This window comes from Schistocerca serialis, chromosome 10 (genome assembly GCF_023864345.2).
Source record: "Schistocerca serialis cubense isolate TAMUIC-IGC-003099 chromosome 10, iqSchSeri2.2, whole genome shotgun sequence".
NCBI lineage: Eukaryota > Metazoa > Arthropoda > Insecta > Orthoptera > Acrididae > Schistocerca > Schistocerca serialis.
The window spans coordinates 201,501,705-201,515,312 of NC_064647.1; positions in this window are offsets into that span (position 1 = coordinate 201,501,705).

A 13,608-nucleotide genomic window follows, 5' to 3' on the forward strand; every position below is an offset into this window, starting at 1 on the left:
CCATTTTCTACACACAGTCACCATTAGCACGTCTGAAAACATCTGCACACTTACTCGCTGCACCGTGCTCTGACATGCACCAACACACCTCTGCTGCCAGCGTCACTGTGCGACGACCGCAGGTCAAATGCACCGCATGGTCATACCCCGAGGTGATTTAAACCCGCAAACCGCCCACCAGAGCGTTGTTTCACCATCAGCATTATCCTTAATTTATGAGCATGAGAGTAGATTCGTTTGACTGTCCAGCTTTTGTGATTGCCGTTTTTAGAGACGTCCATTCTTATCCATCTTAACTGCCTACCGTGGTATTCATTATCGCAGTATCTACAGCCATAGAGAACATCACGTTCTCCTCATCGTTCATCACTTGAGTACCCTACTTCTCTGTACGTTGAGTCTTCTTGACGATTCTCTTAATCTTCAGGCTATTTCATTATTAAATCGTGACCTGAGGTCATATTTGCTTCTGTGCAAGCTTTGCGATCTTCTTCCTCGCTTTAGAATCTCCGTTTGGCAGTGATGTAATCCAGCTTCCCGGATGTCCAGGTTTATTCCAAGCATACCGCTTCCTCTTATCATTTATGAACAGTGTTTTCGCTGTAATTAACTGAAATTTACTACCGATCTCAGTCAGTCTTTCTCCTTTCCAACTTCTATTTGCAAGCCCATAACTATTCCTTCCACCACAGCCGCGTTCCACTCCGCCATGATTATTTGATCGTCATCTCTTTATAATTCTTTATGGAAACACGACCCATAGGCAGAAGAGGGCGCTAGTAAAGAGGTAATAAAAGTCACCAAAATCATAGACTCAGTAGCGTAATGTAGGAAGCTTTCTTTCTCATTTATTTATTTTCTGAGTCATCAGGCTTTGTACTGGTTCGGTGCGGCCCGCCACATTTCCCTCTCCTGTGCCAACCTCTTCATCTCAGAGTAGCACTTGCAGCCTACGTCCTCAATTATTTTCTGGATGTATTCCAGTCTCTGTCACAGAAACCAGACGGTCGCCATGTTTCTTAATTGTGCCTGTCTATTTACTGTGTGTCTTCATTAGCATCGTCAACCCTGTGTTTTTATATTTTAACTTCCACAACTTTCTGCCAGTTTACTATTTTTGAAAAAGTCACTGTTTTATCACCCGTTTTTATTGTTTGTTATCTTCTCGTTATCTTTTTTAACTCAATACAGCAAAAAAAAAAATATTCCAGTCTCTGTCTTCCTCTACAATTTTTGCGTTCTCCATTCGCCTCTACTACCATGGAAGTTATTCCCCGATATCGTAACAGATGATGTATTATCCCCTCATTTCCTCTTGTCAATTTTTTCCACATATTCCTTTCCTTGTCGATTCAACGAAGAACCGATTCATTCCTTACCTTAACAGTCAACCGGTTTTTCAACATTCGTCTGTAGCACCACGTCTCAAATGCTTCGATTCTCTTCTGTTCCTGTAGTCCCATAGTCCATGTTTCACTACCATAGAGTGCTGTGCTCCTCATACTAAGGCCTATGTTTGATACTAGTAGACTTGTCTTTGCCTGGAATACACTTATTGCCAGTTCTAGTCTGTTTTTATGCCCTCGTTGTTCCTCCTTCGTGGGTTATTTTGCAGCCTAAATACCAGAATTCCTCAACTTCGTCACCTTCGTGATACCCAATTCTGATAAGTTTATCGCTGTTCTCATTTCTGTTACTTCTCAGTATTTACCTCTTTTTTTATTTATTCTCAGTCCATGTTCTGTTCTTATCAGACTGTTCATTCCATTCAACAGATCGTGTAATTTTTTTTCACTTTTACTGTGGATAGCAATGTCATCAACGAATCGTACCACTGACGTCCCCTCACATCGAACTTGAATCCCACTCGTGAACCTTTCTTTTTTTCCGAAACTGCTTCTTCGATGAAAGATTGAACACTACAGGTGAAACATACATTCCTGCCTTACACTCTTTTCAATGCGAGCGCTTCGTTCTTGGTGTTAAAGTCTCATTGTCCCCTCTTGGTTCTTGTACATACAGTATATTAGCTGTCTTTCCCTATAGCTTACCTCCCTTTTTCCCAGAATTTCGAACATCTCGCACCATTTTTACACTGTCGAACGCTTTTTCCAGGTCGACGAATCCTATGAACGTGTCATGACTTCCTTCCCTGTTTCTTCCATCATCAACCGCAACAAGAGATCTGCCCCTCTGGTGGCTTTACCATTCCTAAAGCCATCGTGCTGTAACACACCCTCAGTTTCTTTTCCATATTAATAGTCGTTAAGTAAAAGGTTCCATACGTCGAATGACTGTGTCCAACAGTAAAACATATATACTTTTTTCAATATGTAGCAACAACATCTATACCTAAAATCAAAATATAACATGTAAAAGTGGCATACAGTCCATTTGTAGGAAATCTTTTCAGCTAGACAAAGTACATACAACTAGACATTGTGTGAAAGATAATTATATGAGATTCGAGTCCTTCCTCGGGCATCGGTGAATGTATGTTTGTCCTCAGGATTATTTAGGTTAAGTAGTGTGTAACCTTACGGACTGATGACCTTAGCAGTTAAGTTCCATAAGATTTCACACACATTTGAACATCTGAAAACTATATGAGACATGTGATGCATCTTAGTTTCTTTAACCATAAAACACATATCATTTAATAAGTAACGGAAAACTGTGAAGGACAAATATGCAACATGCGTACTCCACACCAAAAAGAATTATGTGCCAAAACAAAGATGAACTTGTATCTGTATCCTAATGTTTCCTTAAGCCGATATCAAATATTCCGCTGCTCAGATATCTGTATCTTCCCGTTCATGATTCTGGGTGCACGTGTTGCGAGTATGTCAGACAACAATATGTGTTTGAGTGAAAAATTTTTACAATATATTTTCTGGAAAGAGAGGCAGTTCTTTCATTTCTAAATTGGTTCATCCTGAAAATAATACCTGGATACACCGTAGCCTGCAAAATTCGGAAAACAAGGCAACATTATTTATGATTGTATTATACTGCCCGGCCTGTGTGACCGAGCGGTTCTAGGCGCTTCAGTCTGGAACCGCGCAACAGCTACGGTCGCAGATTCGAATCCTGTCTCTGGCATGGATGTATGTGATGTCCTTAGGTTAGTTAGGTTTAAGTAGTTCTAAGTTCTAGGGGACTGATGACCTCAGATGTTAAGTCCCATAGTGGTCAGAGCCATTTGAACCATTTGTATTATACTGCATTCCGTATCACGGAGCTGGACGGCGAAATCTTTTCACCAAGGTAGGAGAGGTGAATACCACTGTGTTAAAAGGAGAGTTAATATACCCATCAGTTAAGACTATTACAGTGGTAAACGTAGCGAGACTGTGGAGGTGCGAACTTAGACGCGTGAATTGCTACTGGGGAAAGTATCCGCCAGCCACACACCTCGAAATAATCCACACTATTCGCGCTTCCTTACGGCGCCAGCATTTAAACACCAATATAGTGAGTAACTACTGAATTAGAAGTAATGATGGTCGAAGCGCATTCGGAGGATGGTCATGACGAAACTGGATCGCCGTGAAGTACACTCATGCTCATAAATTCAGAATAATAGTCATACATGGTGGACCACGTTCTGGTGGGCGATTTGCGAGTTTGAATCACCTCAGGGTATGACCCTGCGGTGCATTTGACCTGCGGTCGTCGCACGGTGGCGCTGGCAGCAGTCCACATACGGTGTGTTGGTGCATGTGAGAGTACGGTACAGCTAGTAAGTGTGCAGACGTTTTCAGACGTGCTAACGGTGACTGTGTGTTGAAAATGGCTCACAGAACACATATTGACGACGTTATGAGGGGTAGAATACTAGGGCGACTGGAGGCTGGTCAAACACAGCAGGTCGTAGCATGGGCCCTCCGTGTGCCACAATGTGTGATCTCAAGATTATGGCAACGATTCCAGCAGACAGGAAACGTGTCCAGGCGCTACAGTACGGGACGTCCACAGTGTACAACACCACAAGAAGACCGATATCTCACCATCAGTGCCCGCAGATGGCCACGGAGTACTGCAGGTAGGCTTGCTCGGGACCTTACCGCAGCCACTGGAACAGTTGTCTCCAGACACACAGGGTACAGACGACTGAACAGACATGGTTTATTCTCCCGGAGACCTGCAAGGTGCATTCCACTGACCTCTGGTCACAGGAGAGCCCGTAAAACCTGGTGTCAAGAACACGGTACATGGTCATTGGAACAGTGGTCCCAGGTTCACGGACGTGACCAGGTATAGTCCGAACAGTGATTCTCGTCGGGTTTTCATCTGGTATGAACCAGAAACCAGATACCAACCCCTTGATGTTCTTGAAAGGGACCTGTATGGAGGTCATGCTTTGATGGTGTGGGGTGGGATTATGATTGGTGCACACACACCCATGCATGTCTTTGACAGAGGAACTGTAACAGGCCAGGTGTATCGGGACGTCATTTTTGCACCAGTATGTCCCCCTTTTCAGGAGTGCAGTGGGTCCCACCTTTCTGCTTGATGGATGATAACGCACGGCCCCACCGAGGTGCCATCGTGGAGGAGTACCTTGAAACAGAAGATGTCAGGCGAATGGAGTGGCCTGCCTGTTCTCCAGACCTAAACCCCATCAAGCACGTCTGGGATGCTCTCGGTCGACGTATCGCTGCACGTCTTCAAAGCCCTACGACACTTCAGTAGCTCCGACAGGCACTGGTGCAATAAAGGGTGGCTACACCCCAGCAGCTGGTCGACCACCTGATCCAGAGTATGCCAACCCGTTGTGCGGCCTGTGTACGTGTGCGTGGTAGTCATATCCCATATTGATGTCGGGGCACACGCGCAGGAAACAGTGGCGTTTTGCAGCACATGTGTTTCGGGACAGTTTTCTCAACTTTTTACCAATACCGTGGACTTACAGATCTGTGTTGTGTGTGATCCCTATGTGCCTATGCTATTAGCGCCAGTTTTGTGTAGTGCCACGTTGTGTGGCACCACATCTGCAATTAGCCTTCATTTGTGAGCATGAGTGTATTTTGTTTCACTGTGGCGATGCTCACAGGACACGGGAAGAGGGGTCTTTTGCGAACGCCGCAAGTGGCTATTGTTAAGCCGCCTGCATCGTGGTAAGCGGCTGCGGCGTGCGACCCTGTTCACACTATTGAGGTCCCGAGTGCATCGAAATAAGCATTCATTCAATTCCGCTGAATACGTAATAGCTCCGGTTGCTATTTTCCATACATGTAAATCTCCATTTTCCCCAGTAGCTTTCACACAATCTCTAGTTTCATTTACTTTGTCATGCCATAAGGGGGCGATCAAAAAGATTCCGCTAGAAGGCCGTACAGTCCAGAATCGGTACGCCAATCAGGCAAAACCGCCATTAGAACTGAGGGGAACGTCTCACCGACGCACCAGGTTGAACATACCCCTTTTGATAATAAAATTATATACAAAAATGGCTCTGAGCACTATGGGACTTAACATCTGTGGTCATCAGTCCCCTAGAACTTGGAACTACTTAAACCTAACTAACCTAAGGACATCACACACATCCATGCCCGAGGCAGGATTCGAACCTGCGACCGTAGCAGTCACGCGGTTCCGGACTGAGCGCCTAGAACCGCGAGACCACCGCGGCCGGCAAAATTATATACAGCCGACTAGTTGCAATGGATAAAGAATTCTTTACCTAGGTTTCGACAAATATAAATTTGTCTTCTTCAGAAGGTGGCAATTTTACATTAGTAAGGACTAATGTACCATCGCCGTTTTTACAAATGTCGGCATAGATCCATTTGTCAAAAATGAAATATAGCCCTAGAATTAGGGTTTGTCACGTAAACATAAATTATTACATGGATCTTGCAGAGCTGACAACCGAAATGTAAAATTGCCACCTTCTAAAGAAGACAAAAAATGGTTCAAATGGCTCTGAGCACTATGGGACTCAACTGCTGTGGTCATTAGTCCCCTAGAACTTAGAACGACTTAAACCTAACTAACCTAAGGACATCACACACATCCATGCCCGAGGCAGGATTCGAACCTGCGACCGTAGCAGTCGCACGGTTCCGGACTGCGCGCCTAGAACCGCGAGACCACCGCGGCCGGCCTAAAGAAGACAAATTTGTATTTGTCGAAACCTAGGTAAAGAATTCTTTATCCATTGCAACTGGTCGGCTGTTTATAATTTTATTACGTGGAACCGTCGCTGTTGTGCAGCTATGTTTAAAATACTGATACCCCTTTTGGTAAAACACCGCATCCTGCTACGTGAGCCGTCCGCTGTGACCGAGCGTTTCTGGGCGGTTCGATCTGTAGCCGCGCGACCGCTACGGTCGCAGGTTCGAGTCCTGCCTCGGGCGTGCGTGTGTGTGGTGTCCTTAGGTTAGTTAGGTTTAAGTAGTTATAAGTTCTAGGGGACTGATGACCTCAGATGTTAAGTGCCATAGTGCTCAGAGCCATTGAACCTGCTACGTGAAGAAGTCGGTAAATGCCTTCAAGGACCGTTTTTTATAAGGGACTGAAGGGGTGATAATCGCGTGTACAGAGAGATCAGGGCTATAGGCTGGTGTTCGATAGTCTCTGGCTTGACTTTCCGAGCTGAGGCAAGCCTCCCACACCACAGTGACCAACGTCTTGCGTCGAATCGGAAACGACACAGAACTTAAGCACCATCCCATAGATGTAGTTTTCGACACAATACACATGTCAATGGACCTCTAGTGTTTTTCCTGCACCAGCCCAGAAAATCGACACAGCACGTCACTCCTGTTTGGGCGCATCTGATAGTAACGTCGCCATAGTTCACGTTTCTGCAGTTACCGCAAGCACGTCGGAAAGGCACGAATGCAACATTAATTCCTTGCCTACATGTCGGTGCTTATATACCCGCCTCGGTGCCGCACTGCGTTGCATTTGCTCTGAAGTAACGCCTTCAAACGAAAACTCTTTGATCGGCTCTTATAAAGAGGTTTTTTCCTCTACAGAGAATGTTTAGGTACCACTTTTTCACTTTTGATTCTGTATCGATTTTGTTGTTATATACTGTATTATATTTTATGTTTTACAGAGGCCCTAGCCATGCGAAAACGTTTTCTTGATGACTACAAATTATAACGCAAATTATTACACTGCAGTTCCCGGCCACCTTTTTTTGTAAAGGAGAGCCAGGCAAAGTGGCAAGGCCATAATACTCGCATTTTTTTAACTGAGTACCAATAGCACTTAAATCATTGAAATCAGTGATTGTATTAGGTCTACAACTTTGCTTCCGCCGTTTTGAAATAGACGGCAATAGCAGCAAGTGGGGTTCAGGTGGTTGGTCATAGGTGTAATGCAATAATAATCTTAGGCATCTTTAAACATAATGCCATAAAAATAATAGTCGTTTTGTGATTGCATTATAAGGCTATTCTCGATTAAGTACGTCAACTTACGTATCCATTTCTCGCCATTTGCGGGAAGTTTGAGTTGAGCGGCACGAAAGGGAAGCAGTGGTTGGGAAGGGAGTGAGACAGGGTTGTAGCCTATCCCCGATGTTATTCAATCTGTATATTGAGCAAGCAGTAAATTAAACAAAAGAAAAATTCGTAGTAGTAATTAAAATCCATGGAGAAGAAACATAAACTTTGAGGTTCGCGGATGACATTGTAATTCTGTAAGAGACAGCAAAGGAGCTAGAAGACCAGCTGAATGGAATGGACAGTATCTTGAAAAGAGGATATAAGATGAAAATCAACAAAATAAAAACGAGGATAATGGAATGTAGTCTAATTAAGTCGGGTAAAGCTGAGGGAATTAGATTAGGAAATGAGACACTTAAAGTAGTAAATGAATTTTGCTATTTGGGGAGCAAAATAACTGTTGATGGTCGAAGTAGAGAGGATATAAAATGTAGACTGACAATGGCAAGGAAAGCATTTCTGAAGAAGAGAAATTTGTTAACACCGAGTATAGATTTAAGTGTCAGGAAGTCCTTTCTGAAATTATCTGCGTGCAGTGCAGCCATGTATGAAAGTGAAACATGGACGATAAATAGTTTAGACAAGAAGATATTAGAACGTTTCGAAATGAGGTGCTATAGAAGAATTCTGAAGATTAAATGGGTAAACCACATAACTAATGAGGAGGTATTAAACAGAATTGGGGAGAACAGAAATTTGTGGTACAACTTGACTAGAAGAAGGGATCGGTTGGTAGGACATGTTCTAAGGCATCAAGGGATCGCCAATTTAATATTGGAGGGCAGCATGGAGGGTAAAAATTGTAGAGGGAGACCAAGAGATGAATACACTAAGCAGATTCAGAAGGATGTAGGTTGCAGTAGGTACTGGGAGGTGAAGAAGCTTGCACAGGATAGAGTAGCGTGGAGAGCTACATCAAACCAGTCTCTGGACTGAAGACCACAACAACAACAACTACAGCAACAAACATGAAGAAATCTGCAGCTGTGTCTCTTAAAATACTGGGTAAGACCAGTGGTGAGGGAACTAGTAGTGGAAGACTGTGCAGAGAACGTTTTCAACCCCTTAAGAACGGTGATTTTGATGTCGAAGACAGGCATGGCGGGGGAAGACAGAACGGTTTCATGGCTACTGAAACAGGAGAAGACAGTGAGAGGCACCCACATGCCTTGCTCATACTGTGGCATCAAGCAGTCAGGCCTGCAAGATGAGTGGTCTGCCAAGCGAGTGGATTCATTCTTACTTATCGAGTAACATGATCTCTCGTACTCACAATTTAGTTACAAATTATCCTCCTATATGATTAATACGCAACGGAAACACAAATCTGACTATCAGTAATTTACAGAACTCTGACTGTACACTACGCACTGGCAATACCACATTTTCTTATTGTCTTTTATTTAACGGCTTTTGTCAACACGTGGCCACCGCACTGGATATGAATGGCGCACACATTATAAATTCGGGACATTATGACAACATACAATTCGAAGGAAAGTCCACCAATCTTTTTCTTTTCACTATCTTATTTATTCCGATAAATTCTCTAACCTAAACACACAAATTCTACAACCTACAACAATAACACATGAGAAATTCCGCCCAGTGGGCATGGCTTTACAATGGTGAATCTCTATATTATGGTCTCGTAATTACTTTTAACGCTACAGTGCACTTTCTGGATAGGATGGTGGATCTTTTATTGTACCTCACACTTCGACTCTCACAATCATCATCACTAAACTTTCTTCCAGACCGAGCGGTACCGAAGGAACAAGCATAACCCATTAATCTTTTGAAACTACCTTGCTACTCTCTCGTGCAAACCACACATACCCAAATTACATGACATACACCACACTACAACATGAAATACTACACAGAGAATAGTCACAACATTATCACTTTCAGCTTTCCCACTTCAGTTAATATTTATCCCAGTTTCACACGACACTGCCCCACTTCATAATTCTACTTTCCTACTATGAACTCTGGAGATATTTGCACGTCTTCCTGTACAATGCAGGCCAAGTGGCGTTGCTGGATAGACGGCCGACTCACCTTGCTTCTCTCTCAGAGTTTGCATCAAGCGTTACACGGAATCATATCACGCAAAGTAATATTAAGAACATCACACACGCGAGTCCTCAAGTGATACAATGGACGAGTACTTCTCTTTATCCTTTTTCTCATATACAGATTGAGACTCACACAGTACTCACCTCGTGGAAGTACTCGTCTCTAATTTCAAGTCCTGCACACGCCATTTCTTAGATATTTCAACTTATGGTACACACGCTATTTCTTAAATATTTCAACTTATTGTACACACGCTAGTAATTCAGCTTAACTTAAGCACACGGAAGTATTTCAACTTATTGCTACACGTGGTTTCATTGTGACCGTTGGTCACTTCCGAAGATTACTACAATCCCTTTAATATTACCTGCCTGACATTTAATTCTCCCCACAAAAGTTCCTGAAATAGAGAAATTATTATTTCAAACTACTCTTAAATATTCTACATGCATACCATGTCTCCACTCTTTCGTCATTACGGAGCACAACTAAAACAGGTCTTAACAGCACAAGATCCAGCGGCAGAGTGCTGAAACATGGCCGTTCTTGAGGTTCTCTCCCATCTCTGTCGAGGTGGGGGAAGCACCTTGCTATCGTATTGGTCAGCCACATTTCAGGCGCTCAAAGCTCTGGTAAATTTCATCTCTTTGGTCCCACCAAAGGTGGCCAAAGGATCGACTCAAAGATGATCATATATTCACATTCACTATCTGCGGTTAGCAGACGACCATACATTCATTCATTTCACAGATCTCACCAAACTGGATGTAGGGATTTACTTTGTGGGAGTGCACATGTGATCAATTAAATAAATAAACTGTCATTCTTTCCCACACTGGTATCCGGCTTCGCTGTATTAATTGAAATTGAGTTATTTTACAAAAAAAATGTGTTGTTCTGACAATAATAATGAAGTATGTTGTACCTATTTTCAATGTCGGGCGGTACTGTACCCTTTCAACAGTCACAGTACACCATTATCGAAAGCAGTTGATGTGCTCGAGCCCAGCACTGAAACACAAACGGCCACAGTACAGCGATAGACACGCAAAGGTAATTTTGCAGCAGGTCAGTGCTCGACCCCATGTCGCAAAACCCGTCAAAATATACACGGAAACGTTGAAATGAGAAGTCCTATCCCTCCCGCCGTGTTCTCCATACGTTGCTCTCTCTGACTACCGCCTTTTTCGATCATTGGCATACAGTCTGGCTGACCAGCGCTTCCGATCATATGAACAACTGCAAATTGAATCGATTCGTGGATGCCCACAAAAAGAGCCCGGTTCTTCCGCCACAGGATTCGTACGCTACCCGAAAGATGGGAGAATGTAGTGGTCAGCGATGGGCAATACTATGACTCATAATTTTTTGTAAGTTTTTCACGATAAAGCCCCGAACTTCGAGAAAAACGGCGAAAGCAAAGTTGCAGATTTCGTAATTCTGCACTACTGATGAACAATATAGATTGCTTTAATCACATTAGGCTCAAACAAAGTACTTTGAACAACTGAATTTTCACGAAGTGGCAAAACGGCCACTTTGCATGACATGAGCGGGTTTAGTGGTCACTTACCTTTGAACCCAAAAATGAGGTACAAAAAACCTGTTTTAACAAAGAGGTAGGTATAGTTTGTTGTGAAACATGAATGCGATTACTTTTTTCACAAATTAAATTCGAACTGTGTTCCTCAACTCTAGTAAACAGAGGGAGTACAATTGGCACTGCCCTTCTGACCTTGATTTGGGAAATTTTTCTTCGCAGTACACACACTTCGTGTCTTCATCGCTGTCGTCAAAAAGAGCTCCTCAAAGGTTGGGTTTTCTGCTCGTCGCAATTTTCTTTCTACTGCCGTTCTTCAGTCCGATTGCTTTCCGTTCTTCCTTCTTTTTACCTTCTCTTTCTCTTTTTAAGGTGGCTATAATTTCGCACCTTACAAGCACTCATCTACATAAAACTCCCTGGCAGATTAAAACTGTGTGCCGGACCGAGACTCGAACTCGGGACCTTTGCTTGTCGTGGGCAAGTGCTTGCCCGCGAAAGGCAAAGGTCCCGAGTTCGAGTGTCGGTCCGGCACACAGTTTTAATCTGCCAGAAAGTTTCACATCAGCGCACACTCTGCTGCAGAGTGAAAATCTCATTCTACTCATCTACATACTTTGCCGCGATTTACAATCGGAATTAGGTATCATTTCGTAGGTTGTACATCGTATATAGGAATATTTAAAGAAGACGGACATTGTCACGTACACTTTGTAAATAGTTGTTACCGCTTATTGCATGGAAGGTGAAGTTGTTGTTGTTGTGGTCTTCAGTCCTGAGACTGGTTTGATGCAGCTCTCCATGCTACTCTATCCTGTGCAAGCTTTTTCATCTCACAGTACCTACTGCAACCTACATCCTTCTGAATCTGCTTAGTCTATTCATCTCTTGGTCTCCCTCTACGATTTTTACCCTCCACGCTGCCCTCCAATACTAAATTGGTGATCCCTTGATGCCTCAGAACATGTCCTACCAACCGATCCCTTCTTCTGGTCAAGTTGTGCCACAAACTTCTCTTCTCCCCAATCCTATTCAATACTTCCTCATTAGTTATGTGATCTACCCATCTAATCTTCAGCATTCTTCTGTAGCACCACATTTCGAAAGCTTCTATTCTCTTCTTGTCCAAACTATTTATCGTCCATGTTTCACTTCCATACATGGCTACACTCCATACGAATACTTTCAGAAATGACTTCCTGACACTTAAATCAATACTGGATGTTAACAAATTTCTCTTCTTCAGAAACGCTTTCCTTGCCATTGCCAGCCTACATTTTATATCCTCTCTACTTCGTCCATCATCAGTTATTTTGCTCCCCAAATAGCAAAACTCCTTTACTACTTTAAGTGCATCATTTCCTAATCTAATTCCCTCAGCATCACCCGACTTAATTAGACTACATTCCGTTATCCTTGTTTTGCTTTTGTTGATGTTCATCTTATATCCTCCTTTCAAGACACTGTCCATTCCTTTCAACTGCTCTTCCAAGTCCTTTGCTGTCTCTGACAGAATTACAATGTCATCGGCGAACCTCAAAGTTTTTATTTCTTCTCCATGAATTTTAATACCTACTCCGAATTTTTCTTTTGTTTCCTTTACTGCTGGTGAAGGAGTGTCTTTATTATCAAAACGGCGTAATGAATGACTGCCTATACTAGCAGAGGTTGGAACGCCAGTGGAAATGAAACAGCAGGCGTAACTCAGGCCCTGGGTGGAAAAGCCCGCACAGGTGTGTTGGTCCTGCTTTTAACAGTGGAGGCAACCCTAGCCGGACGGTCGGGGCACCTGAGCGCTGAAGTACAATAGAGTGGCGGCTGGCTAGCACTGTAGCTAGGCCGGAAGGATAACCGTCAACTCTGAAAATCTTAGACGCAGCAGAGAGGAACAAGGAAGCGTTACTTGGAAATCACGCAGGCTGCGTTATTTCGGAGGATTTTTACTCTGGGGAGCGTGCCTTTTTTGATTGAATTCCTAATTTACGGGGATAAGTGTTTCCTCGCGAACTTTCCGCGCTGGACAACAAAAGACTAAGATATGGTTGGTCGGCGTTCGGAAGAATCCGTAGATAGGGAGAATGTTCCGTGGTTTCGACAATATGATTCGCCTTCTGCAGTTACGAGGGAGGGGAGCTGAGCTTCGCTGGAAAGCCAGCAGTGGAGAGAAAGAGGTCTTCCATTCTGAGCGCCCGTGTTTAACGGTCGCTCAGTATCAGCTTTGTTGCTACAGACGGACTTGCTGTCTTTACTCTCAGGAGATTTTATTGTTAGAACGGTTAGGCACTGTACTGTTGCGAACTTATACGATCCTAGACTTCGTTAGGGAGTCGTCGTTCACTGATTGAGAGCACTTCCTTTGTCTATACTCACGTTGAGACGTTATTTGAACTCCGACCTTGTGGCTGGGAGATTGCGTTTCTCGTCTGCAGAACAAAGAGAGGAGAAGACAGTATTAGATTATACTAGTCAGAGGACCGTTTTCTACCGTCCTAGTGTTTGAATGAGGTTTCTTTTATATGT